General features: G+C 34.9%; 1 long non-coding RNA gene across 1 annotated transcript; it reads right to left on the bottom strand.

Moving 5' to 3' along the window:
* Nucleotides 1-441: 441 nt before the first annotated feature.
* On the bottom strand, nt 442-20347 carry LOC115979607. Its single transcript, XR_004089111.1, has 13 exons — nt 20306-20347; nt 19696-19790; nt 18854-19564; nt 16080-16307; nt 15093-15275; nt 14349-14492; nt 14036-14248; nt 13361-13891; nt 13136-13234; nt 12897-12992; nt 12076-12102; nt 11317-11435; nt 442-666 (listed from the first exon to the last, which is right to left on the bottom strand). It is a non-coding gene; the product is annotated as an uncharacterized LOC115979607 (long non-coding RNA).
* Between the last annotated feature and the right edge of the window lie 31 nt (nt 20348-20378).

Raw genomic sequence — 20378 nt, 5'->3', positions numbered from 1 at the left:
CTCCTCACCATTAAAGTTGACGGTGGCCTTGAACCTAAAAAAAAATCTGAACAAAATTTGACATGGACCTTAAAAATATTAAAAAAAAATTGTAATTCAATAAGATATTGATTCAAAATATATAACAATCATAACATTAAGTGGCCATGAAGGTCCAGTCAAATGCTTGCAAGAATCATCAAGTAATATTGGTGGTGGGTTCTTGCTCTATAGTGGAAGCCTTGACAAAAGCATAAGAGTTTGGTGGGTTCCCAAGAATACAACTAATAGAGATGGTCACGATACCTCTTCAATGGAAAGTGCAGTGAAAAATATCAATAAGAACCATTTAAAAATTGAAGGAAAAATATAATATAAATTATGACATGGACCTTAAAAATATAAAAAAATTGTAATTCAATAAGATACTAATTCAAAATATATAACAATAATAACATTTTAGTGTTGTAATATGTTTATTTACTTTTGCTGCCATGGAGTGAAATTTGCTAGATTCTTCCTTAGCACTCAGCAGGATCGTCTGTTAAGAAAAGTTTGTAGTAGTAGGTAGACCTTGTACGTTCTATAGAAGAATAACTCGGCGGAGTAGTAAAAGCACCACATGTCCAATAGGTGTGACACTGACACCATTCCCAGCTGCCACAGATGAACTACTGATAAGCCTATCTGTTTCCAAATAAATCAAGGTAAAATAAAATACTTTTTTGGGCAGTAAAATTATAGCACTATTGAAATGACATTCAGGCAATCTCACAAACACATCAATGGCATGCCAAGGATGCTCAAATAATATAAACACAAAAACAAATAAAAAATAAAATAAAATAAAATAAAAGCATCTGATATCAATATAAATAGAGCATAAAAGTTTTGCATCCAAAAAAAAAAAAAAATTGAAACAGAGAATAAAAGTTTTGCACCCAAAAAAAGAATTGAGATGGTGTCCTACATATCTTAAGAGCATTGGGAAGAGCAAGGCACTTGCTGTTACCTTGAGTGACACCGAGCCTGAGAATGATTTCAACAATGAGGATGACGGAATCTTAAATGCCTTCACTATCACTATTAATCCTACTAATGGAATTATCAAAGATGTGGTTAGAGAAGAGGAATTAGTGGAATCTAACTTTGAAAAGATGGATGATCAAGATGACTTTCATACAGCCTATGCAAAACTGTACTAGCTCTCTAAGAAGCATGAGAAACTGTATAGGCTAACCACCAAGAAGCTCAGTGATGTGGAACTTGACCATGAGGAGCTTTCCACAAAGGTTGATGAGGCTAATCAGATTATTGGAGTACTGAGGTTTGAGAATAATTTCTTGGCTAAGAAGACCAAGAAGCTTGAAGCAAAGCTATTTCAAGTCGGAGCTTAATTGGAAAGGACTTGATGAGATGCTCAACATTCAGAAATCTACTTCAGATTGAATAGGCTTAGGGTATGGTCTCTCTTTTTCTAATATTGCTTCTTCTAGTACTACTGTTTTTATTCTTCCTGCTAATAATGCTAAAATTGAGAACAATGAGATTAAAATCGAATTAGCTAGTGAGAACATAGACGAGGGTAAATCTATCTTAGGAGCACCCCCTAAGCTTGAGAAGAAAGATGTTAAAAACCCTAGGGCTAAGAAGGCTGACTCTCAAAAGCCTAAACAAAAGAAGCAGTATCTCTGTCATCATTGTGGAGCTGCCGGTCATACTCGACCAAATTGCTACAAGTGGCTTGCCACTCAACAGAGCAACGACATGACAGCATCTGGAAATCAGAATCAGCTTCAATCCTCTCTTGCTCCCCGTGGAGATCTTTTCAAAGCCCTCATGTTCCTTTCGAACTTGAACGGTTTTAATTCTTCCCCCTCACCGTTGATTCAAGGGTATACTCAAAGGAAAAGTTCTTTTAGGGTGTGGAAGGAAAAGGGCTCCAACTGATTCTATCACTTTTCTCTTTTACTCTCTCTCTTTTTGTTTTTGTGTGTGCATTACTTATGTGTTTTGCTTTCAAGTTTTGAGTCAATCTAGTTTTTATGCTTTAGTTGTTTAACATGTTTTTGTTTGGTTATGTTTCAGTTTTGCTTTGTTTTTGTTTTTCATATAAAAATAAAAAAAATAAAAAAAATTGAAAAAAAAAATACAAAAACAGTGTGTGTTTTGTGTACATTGGTACTTGTGTACCTTAGATGGCTATTGAAACAAAGTCTTCTAAACTTTATATCATTTGTAGTTTAGATGAGCATCTCTATGCACAACGAAGCAAGTGAGCTTTGTGGCTCTTGTTAGTGATGAGTAAGATTAAGTTATTTCTTGTACTTAACACTCGTATCACTCTTTTTGATGGGAAGGACTAAAAAATCCTAAGAGAAAGGCATTAATAATCATCTTACCATTGTTGCCTGCCAATCATAATATGACACCTGTATGCTTCGGCATAGCAAAAGTGCAGTGTCAATGACATTTGTGTGCTTAGGCATAGCAAAATTGAAATGTCAAATATCATTGGGTATTTCTTTTCTCTCTAATATGCCTATGCATGATATGCTTAAAAGAAAAAAAATATATGCAAAAGAAAACTCAAAAGCAAAAAGATCAAAAGTGCTTTAAAAAAAATGATTGCAAGTGTGTATTCTAGGAGATGTGGGAGTTATAGGATGTTCCTCGAAGGTGATAGTCCCCATCAAGTAGTTATGATTGTGTGTGAGTTAAAGTGTTTTTCTCATATCTCAAATCGTCATAACATGTATACAATTATGCAATCTTGCGATATTTTTCACACACAACATGCAATATTCTTTGCTATTCTTGATACATGTGCAGATACAATGTGATTTGGCCATCACAAGGTTTTACATGTGTTAATGTATGCTCACTAAACTGTCTTGATTTGTTTTTGAAATATAAAATTGGTTAGACTTGTTTAGTGTGTGTGTGTGTGTGTTTTTGAAGATCCATGTGCTTAAAATTTTTATTGAGAGCTTAATATGTTGATTGGATCATTGGTTGAGTTGCATGTTAGATTGCATTCATGTCTGTGTTTTTCACATCTCGAAAAAATGCTTTTAAAAAGCTAGCTCAACACCTCCTCGATACCTCTTCGATACCTTGCTGTCTGTCAAGCTTTTTCAGGGTTTTCTTATCACAATCCCGACAGCTTCTCGACACCTGGTGGATCGATCGAGAATGTTTCTGCATCCTTGATAACATCTCGACACCTGGTGGATCGATCGAGAATGTTTCTGCCTCCTCGATAACTTCTCGACACCTGGTGGATCGATTGAGCTTCTGTAAGGTTGAATTTATTCAACCATCTAATTAGCTTTATTCCGTGCCAAATTTGCTTGTAATTCAGCATTTAGTAACCCTGTATTTAGGTGGGTTTGATGTAAGGGTAGTGAGTGAGATAGAGTGAAGTTTGCTCAAGAGTGTGCAAGAAAACAGAGACTCGCAGCTGGGACTCGCAGGTGACTCGCGGCTACAAGCCGCCAGAAGCAGCACACGTGCCAAGCATGCTGGAAGATGAACAGTCATGCTAGCTGGAGCACTACAGGACAAAACAGGACAACTGGCCATACGGTTATCTCGCGACTGGATCTCGCGACTTAGTCAAGCCGCGAGGTCAAGCCGCGAGCCACCCCTGTTTTGTAAAAACCTGACGTTTCACATTCCTCTCCACTCCAGTATAAATACCCCTATTACCCACGATTGAAAGAGAGCTTCCAGAGAGAATTTTGTGAGAGAAACCCTAAAGAAAAACAAGATTGATTCACACACAATCTATACCTTAGAGACTCTTCAAATTCCTCAACTCTCTTCCTCTCCATTGTCAAATCCTTGAGAGGCATTATACCAAACCAGGTTCTCACCATCATCATCATCATTGTGAGACTGCTGTTTGGATTTCTAGGAAGCAGTTAGGAAGGAGCCAATCTTCATTGGTTGATGCTACAGTCTAGTAGCGGAATTCGGAAAGCTAGAAAAGAAAAAGGTTCGGCGCAACCTCGTTGGAGCAAGAAGCTTGGAGGGCTTAGGTGCACTGGGTAGATTAGGCTTGGAGGATCTATTGCTGTCCTTGTATCCCAACTATATTTTCTAGTGGATTGATTACCGCTTGGAGGGCGGCGGAGAGGTTTTTCGCCGAGGGCTTCGGTTTCCTCTTCGATAACACATCGCGTGTTGTCTTTGTGTTTGCATCTTCCTTCCTCTCTATCTTTGCCTTTTTATTTATCTGCTGTGGATTTTAATCTGTTATGGCTTAGATAGTGTTTAATCAATTTCGTATGATAGCATATGTTAAGTTTCCGCACACTAGTTGTTTGACATATTGCTTGAATTGATTAAGTTGTAATTTGGGGGTCTAAACATTCAAAGGTGTTTTTACACGTTTTTGAACTTTCAATTGGTATCAGAGCGGGTACACTGATATTGGTTTCACTACCATTGTGTGATCCTTGACTCCCTTTTGAGATGGATAGGTCTCAATCCCTAAATGCACCTCCATATTTTGATGGTAGTAATTATGCTTTTTGGAAGGTTCGAATGAGAGCTTTTCTGTGTTCTATTGATGAATCCGTTTGGGATGCTATTGAGATTGGTTGGACCAAACCAGAGGCAGCCAAATCCACATGGGATAAGGCAGCACTTGCTGCATCTAATGCTAACAGTAAAACACTCAATGCTATTTTTTGTGGTGTGTCTCCAGATGAATTTCACAGGATTTCTCATATTACCGTGGCCAAAGAAGCATGGGAGATTTTGGAAACTACCTATGAAGGCACGAAGAAAGTGAAAGACACCAAGTTACAAATGCTGACCACTCGGTTTGAGGAGCTCAAAATGAGTGAGGATGAGTCTTTTGACTCTTTCTATGGGAAGTTAAATGAAGTGGTTGTCAGCAAGTTCAACTTGGGGGAGAAAACGGAGGACTCGAAGATTCTAAGGAAGATCCTTCGATCGTTGCCGGAAAGTTTTCGAGCTAAAGTGACAGCAATTGAAGAGAGCAAGGACCTCGATGACATCAAAGTGCAAGAGCTGGTTGGTTCTCTGCAGACTTATGAGATGTCGCTGCCCAATCAACGGAAGAGTAAATCTCTTGCTCTAAAGACCATTAATGAGAAGGTGGAAGATCAAGACTCATCGGGAGAAGATGTGGTTGACAAAGATGTTGCATACCTTGTCAAAAATTTCAAAAAGTTTTTGAAATTCAAAAATAATGGAAAATTTGATGATAAAAGAAAATTCCAAAGTTCTGGAAGGGAGAAAAGGGAATTCAAAAGGAAAGATGGAAAAGAATCCCAACAACCTACACAAGGTGTCACTTGTTTCGAATGTAACGGGCATGGACACTTCAAGAAGGAATGTCCGAATTATTTGAAATCGAAAGGTAAAGTGTATGCCACGACCTTGAGCGACTCGGATTCGTCTGACTCAGAATCTGAAGAGAGCTGTGATGGAGAGGGGAACTATTCGGCTTTTATGACTATTGCTCATGTTGAGTCTTCAGATGAGCTGAATCTGCTTGTGCGAGACCTTGGAGAACATAGTAATGATGAATCACTAGGAAATGTTGAAGAATCGAATGCTGAAGAAGATGGAAGCACAGCAAATCTTCAGGAGAATTACAACTCACTCTTGGAGAAGTCTGGGGAATACACAAGGGTGGCCAAGGCTGCTGTGAGAAAAATGAAGAAGGCTGAGGAGGACTACAAAAGTCTCCTAATCCGATATAGGGAGGCCAAATGTGAGATAGAAACTCTGAATGGAGAGTTGTCCGAAACTTACACAAAAGTAAGATTTCTTGAGAGTGAGGTTGTGCAAGCAAATGCTAGAGTAGAGAGGGTCACCACCAAGAAGCTAGATGATGTTATCTCATCTCAAAAGAGCTTTTCAGACAAATCCGGATTGGGATATACTGGAGGAGGTAGTTCGTCTGGAAATGTCAATAAAGAAGTGAAGTTTGTAAAGGCTAAAGATCCAGTTGTAACTAACCTTACTGGTGAGAAGCTCGAGGTGGAGGAGAAGAAGAATTTGGTGAACCAACGGATGTTAAATCCTCGCAATCAGTTTGTAGGCAGATCTGAATCTCGTGCCAAGTCACGTCCTTGACCACAAAGAGGTCCTAAAGGAACTTATGTGTGCCACTATTGCGGACTTCAAGGGCATACTCGACCAAATTGCCAAAAGCTGAGAGCAAAGAATAGTGAAACTCCTCAAAGGTCAGGAGGACCTAGAAATGATAGAAGAATTTGGGCTGAAGATCAATCTAGAGATCAGAATGGTGATCCCGGAATGATGAACGTGATAAAGATGATTGGTGCATTCACCAACTACTTGGAAAGCTTCTCACGAAAGTTTGAAAGCCCTAACTCCCGTACCCAATCCTATAAGGAAATCACCCCAAACGCAAGTGACGTGAGGGTGAATAAGGGTACTCATGCATAAACATTACAACATGTCCATGCATTAATACTTCCTATGCTTTGTGACTATGTTTGTTTGTTTTGCTTGCTATTTTTGCTGTTTGATTGTTTGCTTGTCTACTTGTGAATATATTTAATTTCGTCGTATCAATCTTTTTGTTTATTGTGTCAAAAATCCAAAAACCACATAAAAATTAGAAAATCAAAAAGCTTGATTGACTTTGTTGAGTTTTTGTCTCAAAACTTGTTTTGCCTTGTACCTTTGTGCTAATGGCTTTGTGCATTTTCGAGCTTCATATATTAACATTCTCCATTCTAATCAATTTAAAGAGTTTTTAAAACATTTAAAATGTTTATATAATTGAATATAAAGAGACACACAAAAGAAATATGCATAAACATTGACATTTTATAAAATAAATCAACATGGTCTAGTTGCTTTCCTATTTTATCTATCTATGTTATTTTTATCACATTTTTTAATATTCCAAATGAATCAGGAATTGAACCATAATATATCATGCCATGAGCCTTGTAAAACAATAATAATATATTTTTTAAAAGACCCATTACACAAAAAGCCACCTACAAACGCTTTACACTTGCATCCTCTATATTACCGCAACACTTTCCTTTGTCCAGCAGCGAGCAATTAGAGTTTTTTATAACGTTAAAATCAAACATTTAATCTTCTGCATAATGGGAGAAAATGCGATTTGTACCAAACAAACCAATGAAGATGGAGGGGAAAACAGAAAAGGCAAAACTCACCTTAAAGGGACTTTCCAACTCTGCTTGTACTTTGGTGACTTCTGCAGTGGTGGAGAGAGAATTGGAAATCTATATATAAATAAATAAAAAACAAATGAATGGGATTTAATTCCAAAGGGGCAGGCATTGAAGGTTTTGATAAGAAGAGGAAGAGCCCAAAAAGATAGAGTTAAAGGAGGGCCAAAATGATGAATGCGATTTAATGGGAAAGTAAATAAAGGGAGAATTGTTAACCATTTTTTGTTTTGATAAGGAGATGAGAAGTCTTGTGAGTGGATGGATAATATATAATACGTGGGACACTTGGACAGAATTAATAGAAAGTTGAAGTAATAAATGAGGAAGGAGAGTTTATTGGAAACATTAGAGGGAAATATTGAATAATTGAAATTGATTAAAGCAAATTTGGGGCGAAAATGGAGAAGAAGAAAGAGACAAAAGCTAAATGCAAATCACTCTAATAGAGTGCCACATGGCAGAACCTCATTATAAGAATAATCATAAATGTAATATAGAAACAATCATAAATTTAATAATTTTTGTCGTACGAAAATGAAAAAAAAATACAATTTTTCTCAAAAATTCAAAAGGCAATTTAACGAAAATATTTATTTTTTAATAAAAGTTATTTATAACATTTTGTGAATCATTAAAAAGAAAATAAAATTTAAAAATTATTCTTTTAGTATTAAACAAACTTTCTCAAACTTATTTTTTCTGCCTACAATCCAAAACACTGAAAAAAGTAACTAAAAAAATTAATAAAACTTAACTATGATTAATTGGACCAATTAGGAAAAAAATTGTTATTTATAATCTACTAAGGTTATTTTCTTTGCGGAAATTGTAATTTCATCCACCCAAAACATATTATCAAATAATCAATTATTAGCAAAATCTAAGAATTAAATTTCTATATATGCATTGTTATAAAATAATAATAATAATAATAATTAAAGTAAAATTGCGAAAGATAAAATTTGTCTCTCATCCAATAACTTTTGTTTAGCCAACCTTTGCTTGTCTCTAAATAAATTGCATTATAGGGTACTTTTAATACTATTAAAAGTACTTTGTCCACCACAATGGATTAAAAAATAAACAAAAATTATTAAAGTCTCATAGTTTAACATCTAAATTGAGCACTATAAAAATCATGCTATCAAATTACAGTAACTGCCAAATTAAATTATCCAAATCATGTTATGTATTAGAATAATATTATATTTTTATATTTAATCCTTTATAATGCAATAGGATAACATTTAACAATCAAAGAGAGAGAGAGAGAGAGAGAGAGAGAGAGAGAGAGAGAAAACTGAATCGCATTAACCTAAAGTAGATTAAAGAATATAAAAAATTATCAACCTAAAGCAAAGATGCAAGAAAAATAAAAAATAGAAATCCACTCAAAAATTGTGTGTGTGTGAGAGAGAGAGAGAGAGAACCTTTTTCTTTGTAAGGGAAAACTATGCATGGAATGAATGAGATAGTGACAAATTTATAGTAATAGAGTGTGAATAAGAAGAGACAAAAATAGAGGAAGATGAAGGGAAAGATGAAGAATGATATTAATGTAGAGAGTAGTGGAGAGATGAGAAGGTGAGAGAATGAGAGAAGGAGAAAGGTTAGAGAAGTAGTGGGGAGATGAAAAGGTAAGGGAGGGAGAAAGGTTGGAGGAGTGTAAATATGAAATAAAAAAAATTATAAATAATTATAAGAAAATGGAAAAAAAAAAAAAAAAAAAAAAAAAAGATGATGACATGGACGTTGACGTGGCTCAACGTGAGAGCAGCAGCATTAAACGCTACGCTTCAGCTTTTAGTAATATATTGATGACATTACATATCGTTTTTCTTCTTGAAAATAGGTGACAGACTACATGAATGGTCTTGTAGTGTTTCATACCAGAGGCATTGGTTTAGAACAAAAGAAGAGATACAAACTGGTAAATGACTCGATATTATAAGATGAGTAACTATTAGTTCACTTCATGCACCTTATTGCCGACACTATACACAATTTATTTTTTGAACTAAAATGTGTTTACATTGTGGGTAATAGATAGTGTTTAATAGACACTGCCCTTATAAGATAGAATATGATAGGTTGTAAAAAGTAAAAACGTTGTGAGGAGACATGACTTTGCAAAATAACAGTTAGCCTAGTTCCCTACAGCCTAAAGGTTCAAATTCAAAGTCTATAGATGTTCCAGTAATGATAATAATAGCACCATTTGTTTTTGTTCTAATGAAGAGGTTATAGCGGATTGATGTCAGTAAAAGGGAGAAGGAAGCTAGAATTGTTCCGGATCCAGACATAGACACTTACATGAAGGTAATGTTGCATCTCTGGTCTTCTTCCATGTTTATGAACTTATCTGTACTTCTATAGCATGATTGAAATGTTGTTCTTCATATGTATGACAAGGAGAAGCCAAGTGGCCTGGTTGGGCTACATGAAAAATTAATTACGAAGGGATAAATTCTTCCCTTTATTTGTTTTTAACAAAAAACTGGGAGACAAATCCACACAACTACAAGAGAAAACTTTTCTGCTAAAAATGATGGAAAACATCAGATAATGTGAAAAATTATTGATGAAATCTTCAAAGGTGAAACCTCTAACTTTTAGAAAAAATACTTTGCTGGACATGGAAACAGACTGGGGTCAGGATGAACCAATTATCTTATGAATGCCAGAGGCTCAGGGAATTGAAGAAAATAAGAAGGATAGTAGATATTGATCCCTACCCCTACCTAACATAGAGATGTCCCTTTATATCGGCACACTAGATGTTACAGCAGTACAAGTGCAGTATAGAGGCCTGTGACTGATAAAAAAAAAATAGAGGCCTGTGACCACGGTTTCAATTTTTTAAACTATTTTAAAGATTTATTGAAATTTGAAAGAATAGAATGAAAATAAATAAAGATATATATGATTGAAATGCAGTCAAATAAAAAGAAATTGGTCAAGAGTCTTGCAACTTAGTGCTATATGTATAGTCTACCAATTTTTATTAGATGAACAAGTGATCGAATGTTGTAGCCTTCAAATTATATAATTAATTAACTAACTTAAATATCTTCTATCATCTTCTCAAAAAAAAAAAAAATTCTAACAAAAATCAGCTAAACACCTGGACTAAACATCACGTGCAACACGTGTTATTACAAAAGCAATTAACTTAATCCCTCCTCTAACGGTCAAGAGTATTAATAGGACTTTTCCCGTGTTTCAAGGATTCAAATTCTCCTTTCTCTATAACTGCCCTAACAAACAAACTTAACCAATTACAATTTAACAACTAGTATTTTAATGATACACGTGACAAGCTCGTGCTCTTTAACACAAGTACGTACATGTGCCTAATAGACACCGTGTTCCTTGTACAAAACGGTGCGTTGAGTTGAACCAAAACGTTGCGTTTCAATCTTCTTCTCCTGCCACGATCTGCAACCTGGACTTGAATCATACGTACGTACATGTACATGTACATGTGCCTAATAAAATTAATCATAGACCCACTTTCATTTTCTTTAAATAATACTGTTTACTTTTGAGTAATTAACTTTGTTGATCTTCTTGTTACTCAACTTTTAGGAATAACCAGCAGAATTTGTTCAATGTATTTGGTTCCATTTATGTTGCTGTGATCTTCATGGGCATAAATAACTGGGATGTACGTACTCTTCATGGGCTATAATTTTCTTTGGAACTAATTGAATTTATCGTTGGCTGCTTTCAGGGCATTATGAGTAATCTCAAACGTTGTAAATTTGATGTACTTTGGATTCTCGCTAGATCTTTGAGAGAGATAGCATGAGAAATTTATCTCATCTTCGAGAGAGATGGCATGAGTATTTTAGTACAATTACCAACAAGTTGTGCAGATTACCCACTAATGAACATTGAAAAGCCTAATTTCCACAAGAATAAGAAGAACAATAGCAAAAATATACCCTAAAAGGGGGAGCGGGGGGGATTTATTGGCTTTTCTTGAAATTGATTACTTGTACCGAGTAAACTCACACCAGAAACTAAGACTTGCATGCCAGATAGAGCAATGATTGTAGGACAAAACTGAGAATTGGTAATTGGCAATAGTACTATGTAAAAAGGGAAAACTTACTTCCTTTGGCAGTTCAAAATCCATGCTTGCATACCCAAGTGCTTGCTGAACATGTTTTCTCCGTCCTCTGAGGTCTCTTGTAAAGTGACTAACTTTTTCCTAGTGGCCGGGATTTAGGGCTTATTCAGGGTAACAAACATCATTAGAAGCAGGAACTTTGCAAAGAAAGCATACTTTTTTAAATTATTAGAATTATAATACTTCAATCACAATGACCGACAATGTTAATGGTCTAAAATAAGTATATAGCAGTCTAACCTCTATTGGAAGGAGCTATAACACATTAAGAGGAATTTCAAATTATAAGCATTAAACAAGGGATGAGCACCAGGAGCAACACATGAGAAATTGAAAAGTAATCAGGATGACTCTTTATTTTGTGGTTTTTTTTTTAATATTATTTTTAAAAATTAGGTTCACTAGTAGGACAGATTATATCCTGTAGCAGTGTCAATTATACAGTAAACTTTACTACTACTCATTGCAAAACATTTAATTCTTAAGCAAGATTTGGAGCATAAAAATAACCCAGATAATATCATTTTAATTCCTATAAAAAAAGAGCTACCAAACACTTTATTTAAATGAGAAGCAGCAATAACCATGGAATTAGAAATCAAACAAACAAAACAGAAGTTAAGGGAAAAATATATTTATCAAAAAAAAAAAAAGTTAAGGGAAAAATATACCATATATGATATGGACCATAAAATTTCAGTCATTAATATAACAATTCCCTTTTAAGCAAGCTGTGCTTACCATATGGACCAGAGTTTTGAATTAAACCTGCAATAATAAACAAGTTTAAGGAATGAGAAAATTAACAGATAGCATAAAACAATTGATGTAACTAATAAGAAAATTTTCTGTTAATGCAATATCTTCATTTTAATTGTTAGCCATAGGCCCAAATAAATAGACTTCTACTCTTGATACTGTTTGTCTTTATTGTCAATTATAATTAGTCTTTGTCTAATACATAAATATTGAAATTGCAAGGACATTTTGAATTTTAAATTCCAAAGATTGGTGGAAAAGTAAAGGAAATCATAGATACAATGTAAGGTATATTGCTACATTCAAAAAGTCAAGGGATAAATTGATAATGGTCCTAACCAAAGTAAGGTAATTTGTCATTTACCCTAAAAATATATATATAATAAAAAAAATCTAGAGATGAGCCTCCTATACTCTATAGTATAAGAAACATGTGAATTATCAATAACACAACAAAGTCTTAATCCCAAAATTTGAGGAGTTTCAGTTTTTAGAAACAATAGAAGGCATCCTTCCGAATATAACACACACACTCACAAACAATAACAGAGTCAATCTTGATAAAGGTAGACTTTAGCATGTTAGGACTGGTTTTTTCATCTTGCAGGCAATAGAAAGTTAAAAATACTGTCACTTGAAAGGGCAAACATGGTCCTCATGAAGAAAGGTGTCCAATCAATTATAGGATGCCTTAAATCTAGCAAAAAATTTCTGCTTTAAAAAAAAATTGAAAAAAAAGGCATTTTAGTGTCACATTTCAAACTACAAATGTGCAACATTATATCATATCTTCATCAGCTTACCAATTGGTTGAAGTCTAACTGAGTCTATGTGCATCCATTAGTCAACCATGGTTGGACTTCAGATAAAGGGCAGGTGGTCATGACCATAGCCAGCCCCTGTAGTATGGAAACGATGGATCAAGGGGACAGGAGAAATTTTTTGTCACATTCTTTTTAATTCATTATGAAGAAAAGATACTAAGATAGAAGGATAGAAGCTAACTACTCTGCCAAGATGCATTATAATATTTAACTGTTACCTGAAAAAAATTTGATAAAGAAGTTTCTTCTGTAGCACTCTCTAAAATGTGCATCCATGAGTGACAATTGGCTTCTTCACAAAATGTACTTCCCGAAATCTGATGTTTGGTTGAAATGAGGCCAAATGAGAATTAAATGTTCAGCATGAGGTTTTAATGGATGGAGAAAAGGGTAAGTAAAAACAAAAAAAAAAAGATAAAGCAGAATATTGAGATATGCCTTACAATAGAAGATTAATCCAACTAACAAAGCCAAGGTAATTTGTCGCTTCTTCTTGTCTTATGGTCACCTCATGCACTTCACACACTTCCATGTAACGAAATATTTCACTCCAGCATCCCCAACAGCTTCTTCAAGTCAGCAATCCTAACCTCCAAAGCCACAAGCTTAGCTTTAGCCCTTGCATTGAACATCAACCGGGCTACCCCATGTAAGTGGTCAAGAAGAAAATCTAAGCCAAAGCCTGCTAACAAAGCCAAGGTATTTTATCGCTTCTTCTTGTCTTATGGTCACCTCGTGTTCTTCACGCACTTCCATGTAACGAAATTCTTCAAACTCATAGAATTGTTGTCACCAATGCACAAGGCTCCTGCTTTCGCCCCAACTACACATTGTTTAAGCAGAGGACACTTTCCATGGCCCCAAGGTCTGACTTATAGTATTACCAGCATTTTTGAAGTCATAACAGAGCTTTTCACAAAAAGCCCTATGATATGAGGTTGAGATTGAACAAGGGCCAAAGAGTAAGAAATATTCTGCATGATGTCTAGACTGAATGAGAGAAAAATATTCCTAGGACATTAATTGGTTGAAAACAATAATTATTGACTATGAAACAAGATACAAATGCAGCAACTGAAAGGGGGAAAAAAAGGCAGAAGAAGAAATGACAGAGTTACCTATAGAAGAATTAACATTTAAGTGCCTACATCAAGTAATTTTTGGACTCGTCCTATCTTCTCCTCTCCACTCTTTATGATGTCCTTTTCACAATGGGCAACTACGGCTTGCAACAAATAGGAAGTACTTACCAAATTGTCGCCATCTTCATTGACAAGAAACACATCACTAAGACAAGAAGTCTACTTGCATCTAGATTCAAACTTTTAAACCTGTAACACCAACGCCTGATAATTAGCAACTATAATTTCAAGCCCTCAAAATTAAGGATAGAAGGTTGCATAAGTTATAATGGTCACGTTTCTACCTAACCTTTCATGTGTCATACGATAGGCAAGCTTTACTGCCACAATGAAATGAAGGAGTTTCTTCTGTAGGCCTTTCTCGAAAGTGTATCCATGTGTGAGAATTTGCTTGAGCACAAAATATACTTCCCTACATGCTAGAATTTGATATCTGGTTTAAATGAGGCCAACAAAAATAAAATAAAACAGTAAGAAAACCATCTCCTTACAAGAAAAAAAAAATTCAAATTTTCTAATCACATTTCATCACTTGGCAATGACTTATACATAGCTGAAACAAATAAATAAAAAATGAGAAAGACCCATGTTAGGCATTCGAGTTGTTTTCTTTATATATGACTGAGCTTTGGTGACATGTTTTATACTTCAATATGGTGTTTTGTTTCTCAACCCAGTAAATCTCTGTGCGTGCTGGATATAACCATTATTGTACTGTAGCAAACCAAGATTATTTAGCAAAATTCCAAACAGTGCGGACTGAGATAAAATCAGCAATTGAAAAACAACAATATGGAAAATGTAAGCTTTGACTAGACCTCTTAATCCCCCAGTAACTTCCATTTTGTTACTATGATTTAAAACTAAGATAACCACATGGTGGAATGACGTTGAGTAATTTTATTGGAATCATATAGAACTACATAATGATGATTAAACACACAAATATACCTCCTAGATAACTTTAAAAAGCTAAAAGAAAAGCACCTTAATTATAAGAAGTTAAAAAAACAAAGGAAAGAAAAATGCAAACCTTCAACATAATAACCCTGATGTTGAGGAGAAAATAGATGATATTAGGGCCTCAATATATGAAATCTGAGGTCAAAAGATCTTCATCACTTCAAAACTCAACACTGTAGCGCACTACACCATTCTCCATGCTTATAACTTCAAATACTCGCTGGCTACTAGATTAATGAGCTTCTTCTGTGATCTGAATCATGAGTGACAACCATACCCAACAGATTAATGTAGAGAAAATTATAAGAAACTAAATAGTTGCATGCCAGACGGAGAACCTATAATGCCAGCAGAAGAATAATGAAGGACAAATTTGAGAAAATTTGGTCATTGGCAATATAAGTAAAAAGGAAAACTTACTTCCCTTGGCAGTTCAAAATCCATGCTCGCAATATAAGTAAGAAAAAACTTACTTCCCTTGGCAGTTCAAAATCCATGCTCGCAATATAAGTAAGGAAAAACTTACTTCTCTGTCCTTAGAGGTCTATTGCAAAGCAAGGAATGTTTTCTAGTAGCTGGGATTTAGGGCTTATTCAGGGTAACAACTAACAAGCATCATTAGAAGTAAGAAGTTTGCAAAGAAGGCATAATTTTCTTAATAATTAGAATTATACTACTTTTAATCACAATGGACATCAATGTAATGATCTAAAGTGAATATATATAGTAGCCTAACCTTAATCTCAAGGAGATAAACATGTTAAGGTGAATTTCAAAGTCTACGCAACAAACAGGGGATGAACATCATGAGCAATCAAAATAGTAGTCAGAATGATTTTTTTTTTTTTTTTTTTTTTCAAAATGAAAAAGGTGACTATTAGGACAGACTCCAGAACCAGAGTGCTAATTCCTACAGTAAACTTTACTACTATGCCTTGCAACTTTTTTAACTCATAAGCAATACGAGGAGCATAAAAATAATCCAGAAAATATAAACCTAATTCCTACAACAAAACAGAGGAATCAAAGACTATTCAAATGAGAAGCAGCAATATACCATATAATATATTTGGGAGGCATCATCTTCCTCAACTTCCTTTGTGAGTGGTAGTGTCTAGATCATGTTCATTTCCTTCCTCAACTGAATTCTTGACATCCTTGATGGGGTTTCTTATTTGAGATTGATCTTATCTTCCTTGTCCGTCAGAAATAATCTGCCCACAAGGTATATGTTAATCTGTTGGTCGAATGCTATTTGTAACAAGTAGAGGACTTTGTCTAAGATCTGAAAACATGAATGAAAAAAAGAAGAAGATTGTTTTGAGATTTGAACAAAGATTGTACTAGGAGATGAGCTAGATATGACATTGTCAATGATTTTAGGAGTTGTGGCCGCAAAAGCTTTTGAGGGTACTCCAAATTTCCTACAGAGATGAATACTGTTTAACACAAGTTTCAAATGTATAAATTATAATTTTCTAGCAAATTCTTCTTGATATCAAATAGTCCAATCCTTTCAAAATTAGGGATCTTAAAAACTCCAATTTTAAATCCATAAAAAACAAAAAAAAACCAATAAAATCGTAAACAAGTTACATTACCTCATAAACCACAAAAGCCGCTCTTGAGCTATGTCTACTGCCATTAAATAAAACTGATGTAGATGCAAATGAAAATTTATTAAACAGATATACTGGAGTAGGTTGCAATGAAAAATTGTCTTTACTTGGAAAATATACAATGCTCCAAGTTATAATTAATTGTTTCCAAACGAATCAATATGAGATTACATCCCAGCTTTAAGGAACGTTCTTTCAATAGATAGAAAAGATATCAGGCTAAGCTAAAGTGCTTTTGAAGGCTAATTAAACAGTGCTAAACAACCAATAATAATTAAATCAGATATCTTGCATTGATGTAAGGAAGCAACTTTTCTGTTTAAGCAATATCTTCATTTTAGATTTTAGCCACAGGCCAAATAAATCAGACTTGTACTCTTGATATGGTTTCCCACATCTTGAAGGAAATAAACCAAATTGTGGAGGAAACTCCTTGAGTGAGACAGATGGAAATAAGAAAGCAAAGAAGTCACAACAAACCAATAAAGAATTTGATTTACTAACAAGAATGTTGTTCTGTAATTGTTACTTGATCAAACGTATTTGTAATATCTTCATATCTACTGCTGGTTGCTTCCCCAACTTTGCACTCTTCCATGCCATGAAACACATTATTTGAAAGTTCAAATAGTGTAAAAACACCCTTGAACGTTTAGACCCCCAATTTACAAAATACCAATTCAAGCTTAATATCAAACAATTAATGTGCGGAATATGAATATAAGCTTAATACAAAATTGATAAACAATCTAAACCAAATAATATCACATCCACAGCAGAAATTAAATGTCAAAGATAAAGGGAAGAGAGATGCAAACACAAGGACAACACACGATGTGTTATCGATGAGGAAACCGAAGCCCTCGGCGTAAAACCTCTTCGCCGCCCTCCAAGCGGTAAACAATCCACTAGAAAATGTAGTTGGGATACATGAAAAGCAATAGACTCTCCAAGCCTAATCTACTCAGTGTACCTAAGCCCTTCAAGCTTCTTGCTCCAACGAGGTTGCATCGAACCTATTTCTTTTCTAACTTCCCGAATTCCACTTCTTGACCATAGCATCAACCAATGTGAAATTAGTTCCTTCCTAACTGCTTCCCAGAACACCAAACAGCCCTCTCACAGTAATGGATATGGTGAGAAAAGGTTTTGGTAAAAAGTCTCTCAAGGATTTAACAATAGAGAGGAAGAGAGTAGAGGAATTTGAAGAGTCTCTTATGTGAAGATTGTGGATGAATCAATCTTGTTTTTCTCTAGAGTTTCTCTCTCAAAAATCTCTCTGGAAGCTCTCTTTCTTTAGTGGATATAAGGGGTATTTATACTAGGATGAGAATGGAATGCGAAGAGTCAGGATTTTCAAAACAAGGCTAGCTCGCGGCTTGACTGAGTCGCGAGATCTAGCTGTGAGATAACAGAATGGTCAGTTGTCCTATTTTGTCCTGTAGTACTCTAGGTAGCATGACGCTTCAACTTCTGGCATACCTGGCACGTGTGCATCTTCTGGCGGCTTGCAGCCGCGAGTCATCCGCGAGATCCAGCCGCGAGTCTTTGTTTTCTTGCACACTCTTGAGCATTTCAACACTATATCTCACTCACTACCCTTACAACAATCCCACCTAAATACAGGGTTACTAATTGCTGAAATACAAGCAAATTTGGCACGGAATAAAGCCAACAAGATGGTTGATTAAATTCAACCTTACATTATTGACAAATAGCAAGTACATAAACATTAAGACTAGATGAATAAAAAAGGGATTGAGCGATGGGATTGAGCTATGGGTGCTTCCCTCTTTTATCTTAAACTCGTTGAATGAAAAAAGGATTCAAGCATTCAAAATTGTAGATGGCAGACTGAGTAAAGGTGTTATTTGAAAATTAAACTTGTTTCTTTTCATATGTAACCAAATCAAATGGACTATTAAAGAAAACAAGATCAAAGGTTAAGCTTGTTTGCAGCATCTTTGAAGTGATAACGGGGCTTTTGAACCATTTTTTTTTATAAGTAATGGGGCTTTTGTACATGAAGCCTTTTGTCTGATGTTAAGATTGAATCAAACAAAATGAGGAAAGAATATTTTGCATGATGTTCTCATTGAATGGGACCAAAACATTCCTAGGCCCTAAAGGGTTGGAAATAAAAGTTGTTGGGCATGAATTAAAATGCAAATGCAATAGCATCAGAAGAAGAAAAAGAAGAACATAAAATTACCTTCAGGTGAATCAGAATTGAATTGCCTAGAGCAAACAATAGTAATATGGCTTCATTGCCTTCTTCTTCTTCTTTTTCCCTTGCACATATTGGTGACTAATTAAGGTATTTCCATTTTTGAATGTCATTCCAAATTGGGTGGCTAGAAATGGTAAAAAGAAAAGCAAGCATTTATCATCTCATGACTCATCCCCTCCACTCTGGGTAGTAACATCACACTCTTCCCCCTCTTCCATGACACAAAACTCTTCAAACACTAAGACAAGAAATCCGCACACTTTTGCATTCATCAATCTCCTATATGTATATCACTAAACCATGAAAATTAGCAAACAAATTTCAAACCTAAAACATAAGGCCAGAAATTATATGAGTTGAAAACTGGTTAATTGTATAGCTCACCTTTCATCTACCACCATATAATATGGATTTCACGTGATATGTTCCATGATGCACATCCTTGCTTCCATTATGAAATGATAGAGGACCTGCTATTGTGGCTATTGACATTCAAAGAGTAGAAATTCCGTGATCAAGAAAGAGTTGGGAGTCAAAGTCCTCTTCGTCCTGAACCCACATATGGACCCATTCCTGAGCAGAGGCAGCCACCCAGATCATTGCAACATCGGAAAGGTCACTAGCCCAGGTAGAAGCCCTTTCTCAAATGAGCATCCATGTGGGAAAATTTGATTCATCACAAAATGTACATCCCTAGATATTTGAATCAGATGTTTGGTTCAAATGAGGCCAAAAAGAATTATATATTTAGCATGAGACTATCAAAGATAGACAAAATGATAAGGAAAAACAGACAAATGATTAAGAAGAAAATATCGATATACCTCACAGTAGAGGAGTAAATGATCCAATTAACAAAGCCAAGGTATATGTAGTTTCTTCTTCTTTCTTGCTGGTAACGGGCCTCCTGTACTTCACACTTTTTCATGTAATAAAATACTCCAGACTCTAAAACAAGAAATAAGCATATGATATTTCTTTATTACTTGATAAATAGCAATTACCTAACCCTATAACTTTTGGACTCAATAATTAACAAATTTATTTTAAAGCCTTGAGGGCCCCTCTCTTTCTTCGTAAGACTAGCGTTACATAGATTTCATTTCATGTGTCACCAACTTAGATTGACTACAAAAGAAAGCCAACACGTCAAGTTAAAATTTTAGTAACATTCATTCAGGTATTTTCTTTTCTTTTCTTTTCTTTTCAAATAGATAATCTTCTACACATTCACACATTCTAGTTAAGCTGCATATAGTGGGCATACTAGATTGAACCATTCATGTTAGTGTCTTTGTGAGTTTGGCCAAAATCTTAAATTTAATCTACCAAAGTTTTTATTACTATTTTTTTGAGGGAATTTTTGAGAAATGAGTAGGATAATTGATTGAAATTTTGGTTAAATAAAGAAGATGATGAAGAAGAAGGTGTTACCCATGACTGGATTAGAATTGCAATGCCGAATCAAGTCGTAGCTGAACTTTGCTTATACATGCACAATCGCAAA

Source organism: Quercus lobata, chromosome 3 (assembly GCF_001633185.2).
Source record: "Quercus lobata isolate SW786 chromosome 3, ValleyOak3.0 Primary Assembly, whole genome shotgun sequence".
Taxonomy (NCBI): Eukaryota; Viridiplantae; Streptophyta; class Magnoliopsida; order Fagales; family Fagaceae; genus Quercus; species Quercus lobata.
This window is presented reverse-complemented; position numbering and strand designations above follow the sequence as displayed.